Source organism: Mycteria americana, chromosome 1 (genome assembly GCF_035582795.1).
Source record: "Mycteria americana isolate JAX WOST 10 ecotype Jacksonville Zoo and Gardens chromosome 1, USCA_MyAme_1.0, whole genome shotgun sequence".
In the NCBI taxonomy this organism is placed as follows: Eukaryota; Metazoa; Chordata; class Aves; order Ciconiiformes; family Ciconiidae; genus Mycteria; species Mycteria americana.
Genome location: NC_134365.1, coordinates 219,439,041 through 219,455,048, shown reverse-complemented (window position 1 = coordinate 219,455,048; position 16,008 = coordinate 219,439,041).

Sequence of the window (16,008 nt, the reverse complement as noted above, 5' to 3'; positions counted from 1 at the left end):
TTCTTCCTTGATGAAGGTCTTGCAGAGCTTCAAGGCTGCCTCACTGTGAACTGCCTCAGTGCAGAGACGTACTCATATCTAACTTAGTAATTGTAGGGATGGCATCTTAAAGCTCTGCCCTTGGATTAGTGGGATTTAGCTCCTGGGATCTGCCCCTGCAGAACAGCTCCTTAAGTCTCTCTGCACCACAGCAGGGATAGCTCCTCTTCTGCTCTGTAAGCAGCAGAGACAAGATCTATTTTAGGTTTGGGGTAAGCAGAGTATTTGATTTCAGGCTCTACCATCCTGCTGATGTGTTGCATTCCCCTTTTCCCCATTTCTTCCTTGTACCCATCATGACACACAGAGAGATTTTTATACTTGTATCACAATCTTCTTGGTTATTTCCTTGGGTCCTCTAGATATCTCCCTACAGCTGAGCCCTCCAATAACCCTCTCCACACTCCCAGACACTTTCCTTCAGTGGACCCGGCAATAAAACTGTCATCCTGGAAAGACCTTGAATGCCTCCACACCTGTCCTAGCTAGGAAGTCCCTTCCAATAATGTAGCTGAGGTCAAAGAACCAGCACCTGTGGTCTAGAGGGAACTTTGTAAATCAACCTTTTAGCAGTATTAACTTCAAATACATCATATAAATTATACACGTCTCATTGGTGCGTGTTCAGGAGCAGTTCTCTCTTCATGACTAATGATTATGGGAAGCCACAGTCTTTCAGATGGAGTGGGGAGAGGAGCTCTCTCTCTTAATTTCATTCATTTTCTTCCATTCATTGATTTCTTTGCACGGCCCAGATCCGGGAAGGTTCCTTGACACGTGTGTCACTGCAGACTGGTACAACTCAAGATGGTTATCAGGAATTACCAAATTGCTTCGCATTTGGAAAGTGCCTAAAAGACACGCTAATGTCAAGCCTAAACTGAGAACACTCCTTTGTGTGCTACTAGTGCATTAGGTTTTGACACTGGCTTTTGATCAAAGCATGAAATTAAATAAAATGTTTGCAGCTAGGAGTCTGATTTTTTGAAATGAACTTAAAAGTTTGATTTATCCATATAAAAATATACCTACATCTCTATCCATATAACATACGCTCACTGTTGTCTCATTTCTTTCAGTACTGACAACAGTACTGCACAGTTTAACTTCACTCGGTGTCAGCAGTTTCAAAGTCTCCTGGAGTAGCTGCAAAACTCCAGTGATTCCTTTCTAGGGGATGTTTATAGCCTTAAAATCTCCTGTGTTGAAAAAAATGTGAGTCAGGGACCCAACAATGAAAGATTACAAAATAATCGACTTGGAGGTCTATTTATTAGCATAATTACTCTGACCCTTAACAATTCGTATTTTTTCATAGCCAAGTGGGTTGAAACCTTTACCACTTTCTCCCTTTTATTCTGCTTCTTGTTTGCCAGTGAAAGAAAAGACCCTCCTGCAATCAAGTGAAAAACTGGTTGTCCCAAATAGCTCTGCCACGTCTGTCCCAAGCTTAGGGTATCCAGGACTGGGGATAACACTCCTACCTTTGCAAAACAACCTGAGGTCTTGGCATTGCATGATTTGCCTCAGTAATAAACAAGCAAGGTAAATAAAGCAGCTGAGGAAAAAAAAAAAATGTTATTAAGGTAATTAATCTGGCTGGAATTAACATTAAAGTTTAAGACCTGGCGTATGCCTGAAAACCTTGCTTTTTTCTCACATCTTAAGCTCATCTTTACTGCAACAACCACATCACAGAGCGAAGACCTCTTTGTAATGCTGTGTTATTTGCACACCATCAGATCAATTCCCAGCACTCTTCCATACTCACTGAAGTGAGCGAGAGATGCGCGCATTCGTACAGCCGTTACATTTCCCATGGGAAGGTTAAGCCACAGCTGTATCGCTTTGCTTTAAATTCTTAGAGCAGAAGAGGGTGCTCTAATCTCTCGGTCTGACCTCCCACATCAGCCTGGCCAAACAGCCTCCCAGGAGCTGCTGCTGCTCTGAGCTCTTCAAGCATCCTGGAAATAAACTGCATTTTGTCATTAATTATACCAGAGGGTACCGCTGAATAAAGCTGATTTCTCTGGAAACCCTCTGCAACCAGCAGAGAGAGACAGGGAAAAGGTTTGGCTCCTATTCTGACTCTCCCTGCAGAAAAGTCTCGTATCTCCACTGATTATAGAGAAAATCGAGGGAGAGCAGCATGGCAACGCTCTTGTTAGCTTTTCTGCACGTCCTCCGAGCCTTAATTAAAAGCTCCAGCCTTGGAGGATCTACCAGGTTCCCACGTCTATTATTCCAACTTTTAATTACCTTCAACATTAAAAATACCCACTTAACGTCTAGTGTGTCTGGCTTCAGCTTTCTGCAACTCGCTCTCACTCCGCCTTTGCCTGTGAAACAAAAAACCAAGAAGCACAATAAATATCACCTCCCCGTAGACATTTGCACACCATCATTATCTCACATCCTAGTCATCCTCTGAGCAAAATAAATAAACAGCTCCTTAAGGCTTTTGCCATAGAGCATGCTTTCAGGATTTCATCCTTGCAACGCTCTTTTGACATTCATTTTTAATTTTCCTTCTCTTTGCTAAACTAAAACCAGTATCCATTAGTGAGCCGCACTCCTTAATGCTGAATATAGAAGTGATGGCATCTTTTATCACCTATTTGATTTTTCTCCGCTTTAATTCTGTAGCTCAGATGAATACAGTTGCAGCATCACTGTTTTCAAGCCCAACTCTCCTTTCCTTATTGCAAACATCTGCCTTGGAAGTGTGGTATGAATTCTTTGTTCCCAGATGTATACAAACTAGTCTGGTTTTAGTTTAGTGGATACTTTTCAAATATGTCCATTTAATGAGAGGTCCAGACCAATCTGCAAGTTTTATGAATAATGATTTTTCTGTTTCTTCCAGATAATGTGATACAGTTATTGAACAGCACTGGAAAAAATGAGATCCCAGAGGCTCCACTAGAAAACACTACCAAAGGAGGCTCCTCATCTACTATTTTATTTCAAAATATCAATTAATCATTTTTTATTTCTTTATGACATGGACACACTGACTATGTAGCACTAATTTTCTCTCTCAATATCACCTTTCAGTAGGATGACATTGTAGGGGTGTAAGAAGACAATGTCACCACTTGACTTTACATGCCAGACTTGTGACTCGATCACAAAAATTACGTAAAGTCAGACTGACAAGATTTATTATCGCTCCAGCCTCACTGCCTGGCATTAGTTAACCTCCATCCTTTAATTCTTTACAAGTTCCTCCCCGTTTTGTCCTTTCCATGACTCTGAGTAAGCTTGATGTCAACCCAATCTGACATCACTTTCTTGGCCACGCAGCACGGGAAGGCTTTGATGTCCCATGTCTGTGGTGGGGCTGGTGTTTTTGGGAGGGAGTGTCCTGCTGTGCCATATTACCCTGTTTTCAAGTTGCAGTCCAGCATGTGGAATCCCTTTTTCTCCAGATTATCTGGCTTGCATCAGAGCAGCTATATGTCTTTGCATCAGAGCAGCTCCTTGTCAGCCCTGAAGAGTCCTGTAGACTCAGGTTCAAGTGGGTCCACTTCTTCCCCCAAATGGCTAGATTTATGTGATTTTCTTGGAAGCTGATTTTGTAGCCTGTGAGATCTGAAGTCTCTGGCACTGGCATTAGTGGAATATATGACGTCACAGGTAGTTTGGATAGTCAATACTAGAGCTGGCAGGAAACAGTCTCATAACACCGGATGAGGTATTTATACCTGTATTTATTTAGGCATCAAACCTGAGTGTTTAATTTGACAGCTTCGTCTCCAGAAGCTCATTATATAGCAATACATAGAGAAATGCTCCTCTTCCAGGGGACATTTCCAAACCTCTTAGAATCCAGCTATGATTCAACCTAAGAAGTGGCTACTGTTCATCATTTTCTTTACATGAGGCTTAGCGAGGCTGGACTTTTAATAAGCAAGTTAAAGCCAGGTACTGAAGGAGATGGAGTGTCTCATGTGGTGTTAACTGAAAAAGCACTTGCCCAGTGTGTCTAAAATGTTTTTCTTGAAATATGTCAGATTCAAAAAAACTTCAGACATGTCTGGATCTATGTCTGGAGACCTTAGAAAATGCCAGGTGTCTTATCTGGGAATAAAGATATCAAGCAGGTCTGTCTCATAGGCAGGGAAGCTGAAAGCAGATGAGTGTTTGATATATGCTTTGCAAGCCTGGCCTGCACGGAGAAGCCTGGAAACTAGCCACAGCAGCTCAGTGACAATGACAATTTCACTGATGGCCTTAATAGAAAACCTGAGGGGAACAGCAAACTCACCTAGCACTTGTAGAGTTCAGGAAGCTCGTAGTTCCTTGGATACTTAAAAAATAAATTGCTTCATCACAGTGTGGCCAAAAAAGCAAAAAGAAAAAAAACCCCACACTAAATCTTCTGGCAGACAAAGAATTATGGGTTTTGGCCAACCCTGTTCATGGTGAATGGTAACAAGACTTCCAAATGCGTCAATGGACTCATGAATGGCTGGCTGACGTTTTGCATGATGACTTACGCTGTGCTATGTTGCAAACTTCCCTGCAAACACATAACCTCACTGGAGCATTCATCAGATCCTGCCAGATATGATAAATGGCATTTATCCCTAAAATAAAGCCTGAACATGACACTGAGTTGCATTTCCTTTACACCAAAGCTTTACATACCCCACGGAGGAAATAATCCCAGAAAATGTTCTGTCCCAGTAGGTCTCTCCCAGCCTCTGGCACCTTTGGCAGCTTGAAGAAAATAGCCAGTTTTACAACCTTATCTAAACATCTGAGCTTTCAAATGTTTGCTGGAGAGACTTTAACTTGGACACTGAGCCACAGCACAGGCTATACAGTACTGGTGTTATATCTTCCTCCAGCTCTCACCTTGCCTATCACAATATATAGCTTTGTCCCTTGTTATCAGGCTACCCAAACATCTAGTCAATATTTGGTGGCAGAACAGCATCATTAGCATCATTGAAAGGTTTAGAAACTGAGGACACACAAAGTTTAGCTATCTAGCCTAGGCTGCATAGGAAATACATGTACTAGACCCAAAGCTTTGTGTGCTTTTTAGTGTTGGATGAAACAAGACCCGAGAGGTCTGTTGCCTCTGTTATAGCTGTAGACTTCTATCATGTAGGACTTAGGTCAGCATTTTTAAGGCAAGGTCTCTGCATGACCTGCCAGATGTTACACAGAAGATCATACAGGAGCAGAGAAAGAAACCACCCCAGGCTCCGAGCTGCATGTCCATGCAGCCCTAAATCACTTCTCTGACAGCATCTGGGCTCCCCGGCACCCAACTTCTACTGCATAAGAGCTCTCTTGTCGCAACACACTTTATTAACTTACCAGCAGCATATGCAATAATTTCTTATATTCCCATTTTCTAACACCACTTCATCCATAATGAGGAGTTACAGCAAATAAATAAATAAATAAACTAATTAATTAATATGGAGCATGAGTTAGGTATGAACTTTCCTGGGTAGGTGGAAGGTCTTAGCAGGCAGCAGCCTCCAGCAACCTGATGACTTCATCCCTCGTGCTTCAGCTACCTATTTTTATATATATACTCAGTTATATACATATATCCTCTGGGCTGCTCTGGCAGTGTCTGGCAGCTGCTTTGCATTGCAGCGTGGCAGGAGAGTCGCTGTCTGGCTCTGCTGGCTCCCTGCAAAGCCCTCTCCCATGGAAAGCCTATGGTCTGCCTGATCCTTCCCATTAATCCCTTCTGTGCCCACAGGGTTGGGCAAGTGCTTGCTCAATTTACTGGTAATTAGCTGGCCCTATTTCAGACTGGCAGAAAAGCTAATCTGTAGGAATTTCTACTGGCCTTTTTTAAAACTGTACTTAAAGCCTTTCTGAGGACCCTCTCTGAAGGAAATATTTTTATTTCACTTCATTTCCAGAGCCTGCACAAAACTTAACAAGGGTCAATGTACCCAGTTTTGGAGCACACCTACTTTTTAGTGCCCTTTAATTGTCATTCAGAAAGACAACCCTTGAGATGACTATTTCCAAGGGACATTCGAACAACATGGACTGTTTCAGATGGTTATTTTGTAATGCTGCTCAAACTCAGTTAACCCAACTAGAGTGACGCATCTGTTAAACACATGCTTTAACTCTTCACTAAAGCTAAGACCAGAGATAACAGAGCAAAACACCCCAATGTCTCTTTTTCTTTGCCTCCTGGGAATATAAAAACAATCAGTCCTAACTGCCACGCAGAAATCAAATAACCAGCAATACCTGCAATTCAACTAACCACAGAAGGAGGGAAAAAAAAATCAATTGCTATTATCTATCTTCATGCTAACTATGTGATTTTTTTTTTTTAAAGGAATTATAATTTAATGAAGACAGCGACAGAAGCAAGCCAAAGGATAAATCCCAGTGTAAACATTGCCGTATTTCAAACCCGGAGTCTGCAGGAGTCCCAGACAAGCCCCCAGATATTAATCCCTTCATCTGAAACACGCACATCCAGGCTAACACCTCACTAAGTCCCCATTATCTGTTGCTGCGCAGCATGGTACGCTACAGCAGGGCAAGTGCGGAATGCCCTCGCACAGAGGGAAAGGAAAAACAGATCAAAACTACCAGTGACAATCAGCACTGACCCAGAAGACAGCCAGGCATTTTTAAATAGCAGCAGCCTGCTGCGTCCTGGTACAGCCTTTCAGGGTGGCCATCATGAAGGATCCCTTCCAGAGCAGTGAGAGAAATAAACAGCACGTTCCTCATGGAAAAGGAAATCCTTCAGAGAAATTTAACTTTCAAAGTACATCTATGGCCGAAGAGCTGGAGCGTTAGCAGTTGGGGATCAACGTGGCATCACTGTGGTTCGTGGAGCAATTTATTTCAGCCAGGCTGAACAGAGGAAGAGTCTCAAGAGCTGCAGCTCAGCTCTTCTAGTGCCCATGTAAGGGAATTGATAATATCTTTGTCTCTTTGGGTGTGAAAGTGTCTCTGCTGATTAAAATTCCCTGAAGACCTACATCTCCTAAGCTGATAATGATAAGTCTCTCAGGCTGACTGTGTGTTGCTCTGTTACCTCCAGCACTGCTGTGGATGGGTAGCAGACATGAGGCACAGGTAGTCATTGCTGAGAGCTCTGCAAGCCGGAATGGAAAACTTGGATGCTCAAAGCCACGGGAGAAAAAGGCAAGAGCAACATCCAGGTCTGGGGAAGCAACGAATCTGCTGCCCAAGGAACCACCTGGCTTGCCTATGGCCAGGCCAGGTTGCACGAATGTCTGTGGGCATCTGTAGAGAGAGCTGCAGGGACATTTATCAGAGGTGGGTCAGGAAACCCCCTTCCTAAACAGTCCTTAGCTCTGATGGGCTGGTCCTCAGTTTCCATGGTTCCAGCTTTGCTCCCCATCGGAGATCAAGAAGTCCCACATCTGATCTGAGCCCAGACTCCAACCCTGGCCAGGCCAGTTCTCATTTGACCTTTCAAATCCATGTCAGAGTGTCTCTGTGAGGCTTGCAGTGCTCAAAGGCAGGCAAAACAGAGAGGTCTGGTGAGAAACCACTTCCCCAGGTTCTCCTAGGACTGCCTCCTTCTCAGATGGTTTTGTAAGAGTATGGCTATGGGGAGGGTAGCTTGCCTTTTCCTCCTAGCACTGCCAGCTTCATGCTGTGATAAAGAGACACCATCCTTGCCTCCTTTCTTCTATCACTTTACCTTCTGCAGCTGTCACTAAAGCAGGCTATGTAGTTTTATACAATAAGACATTGGAGCCTGGGATACCTTGTCCTGTGTTTTAAAGAGCACGAAACACTTCCAAGCCTGCATCTGGATCAGCATCACTGCGAGTGACTGAAATACTGAGTAGATAATGCAGCAGGTGCACCAAAGAGCTGTCACTTCTGCTTCTTCCCTAAGACTGTAGACATATGTGCAAGCCATGTTTTACCCCATATTGAGCAATTTACGCTATTTTTCCTGAGCACTAGACTGTTTAGATGAGGATCTGCTAAAAGATTTCATATCTGGCTGACTGGCAGGGAGGATCTCAAGGAGTAGTGTAAATATGCCATCAGGTATTCAGCTGATGGAGTGAAGATGCTCATCCACAGCAGTATCAAACTCTGGTTCTGGTCCTATCCCAACCTCTGGGCATTATCCTTTGGGTGGAAAGGCCAAGGAGGAGTTCTCCTAGGCCAGAAGGAACCTCAATACAGTAAAGCACGTAAGGACACACTTAACTGTAAGAATCAACCTTAACTGTAAGAATCAACATTTCTCACATTAGCTCAGTTCCATGTATTGGAGCTGGGCTGGAAAAGGCTCCAGCTGTCTTCCTGGGGTTTTGTGGTGGCTAGTCTAGTTTCCGAAAGCTCCTGTGCCATGAGATGCAACAGAGATGGGTATGTGGGTGCGATACAAGCAGAGTAACTTGCATGTTCTTCACGGGATACCAAGGGAGGTCCAAAGAGGTGGAAGGTACTCCAGAAAGTGAGAGAACTGGTTTCAAGGTTTCCTGCTTTGTCACAGGCTTTTTGTAAGACCATAGGTGAATCATTTCACCCACACAGCAAAGATAAGAAGCCTGGCTGCAAGACTTTAAAAGGGGAGAAGACATGAGTCAGCCTTGAGCAAACCACCATGTACCAATTGGCAGGCTCTTCCTCCTATCCTTCATCTGTGTTTCTTTTTCCTCCTTGTGTTCACCACCTTCTCACCACCACAGGCAGAAGGACAGGCACCCAAAATTTCCTGGTCCTGCTGCCATCCTCAGGTGCTGTCTGCTTTGCCAAAGCCCTGACGTGGGGGAAGTTAGAGCAAACCCAGCATGCCTATGACTTGTGGCGAGCTGTCCTACATGTTTCTGCAGTTCACAGCCCCCCAGCCGGGGGCATGGGACATGTGGGACCTTCCCTTTCATCTCAGCTGTCCTCAAGCAGCACAGCAGGTGCCAAAAATGGCTCTGACACTGGGGGGCTTATTTGTCTTCCCTCTTCCTTGGTTCTTCAAGGAGAAGATCAAAACAACCTAACATCTGGTTGCACTTTATTGCCGTGCTGGCTTATGTCATGTCTTTCTTCCACAGTCTTTGTTTTCTTTATTAATCACCTCTGAGCCAACGTAGCTGACACATGCTCTGCTCACGCCCCGCGTAGCCCACGAGAGAGCGCTCCCTCGCTGGCAGACCGCACGCTTTTCCAACTGGTTAGGCTGGGAAGCAACTCAGCTGGGGTAGCTTGGTCCCTGGGCTGTGCTCTAATCCCCAGCTCACGCCCAAATCCCACCAAAGTCAGCTCCCTGGGAATCAGACACGATGCATCAGCATCTGGTCTGTCAGAGGGTTTTGTTTTTTTTTTTTTCCCCAGGAAAGAGATTTCTGCAGGACGCGAGCACTTGCAAGCAAAACAGGAGAGCACGACAAGGGAGAGGATTTCTATTCTCCCAGCTACACGTTTTACCGAGCGCAAGTGTGATTTGCCAGTTCATCATCCAGACTAAACTGTCACAAGCAGGAATTTGATCCTTACAGCAAGCTGAAATCAGTGCTGGTAAAATGTATTTCACTGCCCTCAGCCTTTCTTTTCATATTCGGGGACCTCCTGTCCAAAAGAGCCTTGGCTGTTCCACTAAGCCACTGAGCACAGTTTGTTTCTCCAATTAAGCAGTGAGCTGCTCTGGAGAGAAGAGTGGTGAGCCTCTCTCAATGCTTCATTTTAATTAAGTTTCCCTCGTGGTGAACGTCTGAGGATGACAGACAGTTCAGAGGACTCCCCAAATGCCAGACTTATAACCACTCCTGGTTTTATGTTATTCTGAGTTTTTTCCTGCTCAGATGATCACTGGGTCTCATCAAGCCATGTGCATAAGAGTCCTTGCGCTAATGAGCAAGTCAGAACCACAGCCCCCCACTTACCGCGCCCTGCAGCTGCAAAGTAACGCTATAAAAACACTTAATGAAGCATGATGCCTGAAAAACACCCAGCTCATTCATCCAGGGAACGGGAATGCCCTCAGCCATGATTAAAGTGATGCTCGGACCCGGTGGAGGCGGGGAAGGATGGCGGTGTCTGCCTGGTGCGCTGTGTCTCTTGCACTTTGCTCTGTATTGGATAGCAGTGGAGCCTGTGGTTGATCCACCATCCTGCTGCATTGGGAGAGGGCAAGAAAGGCTGTCCTCTCCAGAGCAGTGGGGCCAAGACTGCAGATTGCAAGGTGAAGCCCCTGCTTTAAAACTGGGGGAGCTGAGTGGCCCAGCACCCCAGCAGTGGGGCTGAGGGCTGGCCCAGGGAGTGGTCTCTTTGGATGAACAGCAATGGACATTGGGTGAGAAGCTGCGTCCTCCAAAGATGTCTTGGACATTGAGTTTGTCCCTTCTTTCCTGACGTCCTTTGAAATTTCCTTTCCTCCGAGCACAGCCCTTCAGCTATAAGAAATCCCCTCCCAGCTGTGCCTGGTGGCAGACGCATACCCTGCGGTGGCACTGGTGTGGGTCTGAGCCCTCCAGCTGATGCCAGGACATGTTTCCATGTCCACACTGTACCCAAGCTCCTGTGGCACCTTAGTGTTATTGGAGCCACCACGGAGCCTGGAAAGTAACTCAGCTCCCCCTAAAACATCTGAGCAGCTGAATAGCTCCATTCAGCTGCACTTGCAAGTATATAATGACACGTATGATGTCCTCTGGGTCTAACACATCAGTGTGGTGTGCCTTATGTAGGAGCTGCATGCTCTGCAATGCCCTAGACCATCTCCTGTTTCACTAAGTACCTGAGTGTGGTCACACAAATCAGCCCTGCCTGGTTCCATAATGCCCTCTGAGGCCCCCAGGGCATCCCACCTGGTATCCTATTGAGTTTTCAAAAAAGGTAGAGGTCTCCCATAGGCTGTGTCATACCTATCATCAGCCCCGTGCAGATGCCTCAGATACTCCAGGGCATCTCAAATGACACAAGGTGCCGCTGCACAGGTGGCCGGTCTGAACCCAGATGTGCTCCTTCCCCTCTTCCAGCCTGTTAAGAGGCAAGATCCAGGCCAATGGCTGAGATGCCCAAATCTCTCGGGAGCCTGGAATTGCCCTGTTGCACCTACAAACTGATGGTTGAGCAGCATCTCAGCTCAGTGCAAATTGTACAGCGCCAGCAACTGACAGCCTCTGCAGAGCAGATCGGTGGTCTCCATCCAATTGCCAGTGGACAGATGTCCACATCGTTAGCGCTGTAATTGGCATCCCCAGGAGACGGCTGAGCAAACTGTGGAGATGAGCTGTGGGCTTGTCACTCTTGGTTAGTGAGAAGAGGAGGGGGAGAACAGGCAGTTTATCCCATCACTGGTCCTGGTAGGTAAGGGGGGAAGGAGCTGGGTGTTTCACACTGAGGAGAGGGAGCACTGATCTGCCCAACCAAAGGTTGCCTGTTACCATTGCTCCGTTTTGCATGCGCCAGCAACAGGGCAGTGACTGGAGAAGACCAGCGAGGATTGGGACTGGGAAGGGTGGGATGGGAGAGAAACTGGTCAGAGAGGAAAACCACCTAGGAGAAGTGTGGTGTAATGCAGCGGACAGGCACGGAGATGCAAGAAGAGAGCGGACAAGCACAGCTTTGAAGGGGAAAACCAGAGAGATGGCTCTGGAGGACCATGGATGGTCCTCCCTGTGCTGCGGCCACAGCACAGATGGGACGTGGCAAAGCCCGTGGGTCCCCATGCATTGGGATGCTCAGCCTGCCATGGAGAGCGACCAGCCACAGTCCTCATAGCCCAACATAAATACTAAATTCCCAGGACCAGGGGTATAAATGAGAGCTTCTTTCTGCAAATTACTGCTGTGAGCAGCCCGGCTATGTTTCAGGGGGATCATCTTCAGATTTTACCAAAACCACTGTGGAAAAAAAAAGAGAGGGAAAAATGCTAATTGCTGAGTTTTGGATGGCACGGGATTGGACACTGAGGGAATTAGTTTAATTTCCTGCTCACACAGTGCATTATCTTGTCCTTTCAAAGCTGAGGGCCCTGTGTGTGCATGGTAATTGGTGTTCAGTTACTGCTCTACAGTGAGGGGCTGAGATGGGATAGCTGCCCAGACAGAGGGGGTTTAAAAGGAACCTCCCACCACACCCCAGCTTGAGTGGATGGGAGCTAATGGGAGGGATGTCACCACAAGTTAATTCCCCTGAGACGGTGCCTCCAGGTCCAAGTAGACACAGGCATGCAGTACCACTGTATCTGAGCAATCAGGAACGTGGTAACATGGATTGCTTTGGATCAGTATTCAACTTTGTGATCTTTCAGAGACCTCCTAGCATCCTCTGGCCAAGCTTTGCTGTCTCTCAGCACGGTACTTAGACTCCCTTTAACTGGTAAAACACCTTACATCTGCAATTCCTCCTCCTCCCGAGCAGGGAAACACCGGGACATGTCAGGGTTGGGGTGCTGGCGTCTGGCTCCCTCCCTGCCGTGAGCCAGGGTGTCGAAATGAACCCACCGCTTCAATTAGGTGCTAAAAGAAGGGGCTAAAACACCTTCTGATGTCCCTCATTTCTCCATCTGTAACGTGTAGACAATACGTCCTCAACTCACGGAGGGGTGTTGCGAAGAAAAATAAATGAAAATGGTGAGGCACTCCATTGCTATGGCAACGGGAGCCATTGAATTATGGGTGGATGGAGTCAAGTCGAAATGATAATGGAAATGCATTTGTGTCTCCTGCTCGCTGTTTATACGTAGCTCTTTATTCACTGGAGTTCCTGCCGTGCGTTCATCCAGGAACAGAGCACAAAATGTAGTCACCACTCCCTGGCCACAGGGCATGGTCTCCCACAAGGGTTTTATGTATCTTTATCAGCATTCTTTATTTCTGAGGTCTTGTAAAATATACATGTCTCCTCCAGAGTTTGTTTAGCTGGAACTGGCTTGTTATAAACATCCAGTCAAGGATGGGAGTGCTAACCCCTGTTATTTCATTGTCTGGCAGAAAAACAGATAAATAGAGGAAAAACAAATAATTCCCCTGAGAGGACATCTGTGCTGATGCTAAAGGAGCTCCCAGCAAGAAATACAGAAAGGATCATGCTTTGCAGTGAGTTAACTTTTGCAGTAGGAAAGAGGACCGTATTAAAGCATCTGTTCCGCACGGAACTTGTCCAGCCCTCACCCCCAGAGCTGAACCCTCCAGCTGGGCAGGCATGTCTGTTCACAGCAACCATCTCTTCACAAGAAAGCCTTGTTCTAGGGCAGAAGACACATTGTTCCAGGGAAACGAACCCCTGACACCAATTCAAACAGTGACTAAGCAGAGACGAGGCGTAGTGATGAAAGAGGATAAAGTTTATTGCTAGCCAGATTTTGGGTTGCACCATCACAGCGTCAAAAAGCTGTGTATTTAAATTCACTTAGCTTAGTGACACTGCTAGTTTAGTTCAGAGGGAGACTGGGAGAGGCGACTGGCTGTACGATGAACGAAACTAAACGTCTTCACAAACTGTACAGCCTGGAGCTCAGCAATGTTGGCTTAGACTTCTGTGCCACATGAATGTGATGCATGAAGCCAAACCCATCAGGCTGAGGTCTTTGGGTCTTTTGGGAGGCATTAAAGACAGACTGTGGCTCAGGCTTCCCAGCAAAATTGAGGTTTGATTAAGAGCTAGAACTTCCCACTCTGGATGTAGGAAATAGAGGAAGAAGGTAGGAACAGAGCTGGAAAAGAGAGAGAGGTGGCTGTCCCGGCATTGCGGTCGTTTCCCTTGACAGTCAGTTGCCATAGATAACTGACAGCTATACTTGGAGAAGCTGACTTCAACAGTTGTGTGATGGTTTTGGCTGGGGTAGAGTTAATTTTCTTCATAGTAGCTAGTATGGGGCTATGGTTTGGATTTGTGCTGGAAACAGTGTTGATCACACAGGGATGTTTTAGTTGTTGCTGAGCAGTGCTGACACAGAGCCAAGGCCTTTGCTGCTTCTCACCCCACCCCACCAGCGAGTAGGCTGGGGGTGCACAAGAAGCTGGGAGGGGACACAGCTGGGACAGCTGACCCCAACTGACCAAGGGGATATTCCATAGCATATGGTATCATGCTCAGCATATTAAGCTGGGGGAAGAAGAAGGAAGGGGGTGACATTCAGAATGATGATGTTTGTCTTCCCAAGTCACCGTCACACGTGATGGAGCCCTGCTTTCCTGGAGATGGCTGAACACCTGCCTGCCCATGGGAAGGAGTGAATTAATTCCTTGTTTTGCTTTGCTCGCTTGCGCGGCTTTTGCTTTACCTATTAAATTGCCTTTATCTCAATCCACGAGCTTTCTCACTTTTACCCTTCCGATTCTCTCCCCCATCCCACCAGGGGGAGTGAGCAAGCGGCTGGGTGGGGCTTAGTTGCCGGCTGGGGTTAAACTATGACAGTTGGTCTTGATGACTTACGTCAACTTATCATCCTGAATTAGCCTGAACCAACGCCACAGCATGATGTTTTGGGTTCAAAAGGATCAGTCATCTTCTGTTGACTATCTCTTGTCCGAGCTGTGGCATCTTTCAGGGCCTTTGTTAAAGGAAGCTCCTTCTCAGTGACTTTGAATTGCTGCAGGTCTCCCCTGTAGGGTTGCAGTGTTACAGGTAAGGTGCTGTCCTCCAGGGAGGTGGACTGCTAAAGTCAATGCTGCTGTGGAAGCAGGGCGTGATGTCAAGAGCAGCCATTCTGAATAGCAAGGTTCACACCAACACTCACCTACCCAACCCAGTGTGACCTGCTGTCGAGGGCAGTCAAGCTCTGTGTTTGCTGTCAGCTCTCCGTGATAGGAAATGACAGCTCTGAATTCAGTTGTAGAGCAATAAACCACTGTGTGTACCTCAGCCTTAGTTGTTTGATCTCCTCGGATGGCAAACTGTGCCCTTAGCTAGCTGGTCACGGCAGTTTTTCCAGATTTGTTCTAAAGTAACAGATATCAGAATATGGTACTGTCCAGACTCAGCTGTGCACCAATATCTAAATTTCTTCAGGAACAATTAGGAAAAATCAAAGGAATATTTGACTGGAAGGACCCCTGCATAACATCCTGAGTTCATCCAGCTCATACAACTACAGCAGATGTGGTCTACGTCTACCCCAGCAGAATAACCCATGCCAGGGCATGGACTCTAGCACCGTTCTGCAGTATTCCAATCCATTTAAGTGTTAACATAAGTTGGTGATGTCTCAGGCCAGCGAACAGATGAGGCAATGCCCAAGCAATCTGGAGGAGAGCACAGGCCAAAAGCTATTCCCATTACGCAGCATGGAGGACAGCACTCTGTTCTGTGGTGAGAGAAACGAGCTACGTGAACACAGCCTGAGCTGTACTGACACCAGCCCCAGAGAATATTCCTTAGCAGAACAGGTGAAGCCACATAGTCCAGAGAGATTCATGGAAAACCACCAAGAAGATGTCACAGCTTCCCAGAAGCCTATAAAAAAATCAAAACCTTTAGCAGAAAAGCCCAAAAGCCACAAGAACCAGAAAGTCATATAGCAAGAAGACAGAAAGAATCAGACACACACATATGTAGGAACCAGGCACTGATTAAGTTATTTAATTCACTCCCTTGCCTGTATCAGTGGTTCAATTTCCATTTAGTGTTCGTTAAAGTGGGTCACATCCCTAGACAGCTAGGGATAAGTGCCTACTCCTGGCTATCGTTGCCCCATGCTGAGTCTTGTTTTATGGGCAGTGTAAACCTCTGCAGCAATTTATTATGAAGTGAACACTTACGCTTAACGTTTAAGCAGCATAGATCTCCATATATGTCTATAATATATGCAGAGGATCATTAAATTTTTATTGTGCAGTTCTGGAGGGAAAAAAACCCCAAACCAAAACCAAAAAAACAAGCTAGCAAGCAAAATTTTGAATGTAAGTGGAACGTGCTTACCTCACGTGTGATATTTTGACTAGAGATGAAGCAGAGGTGTTTTGGAGCTGTTTACCCAAAAGAAAATTAAGAGAGGTTTGTCTGAGAGGAAAAGGGTCAAATCTCAGA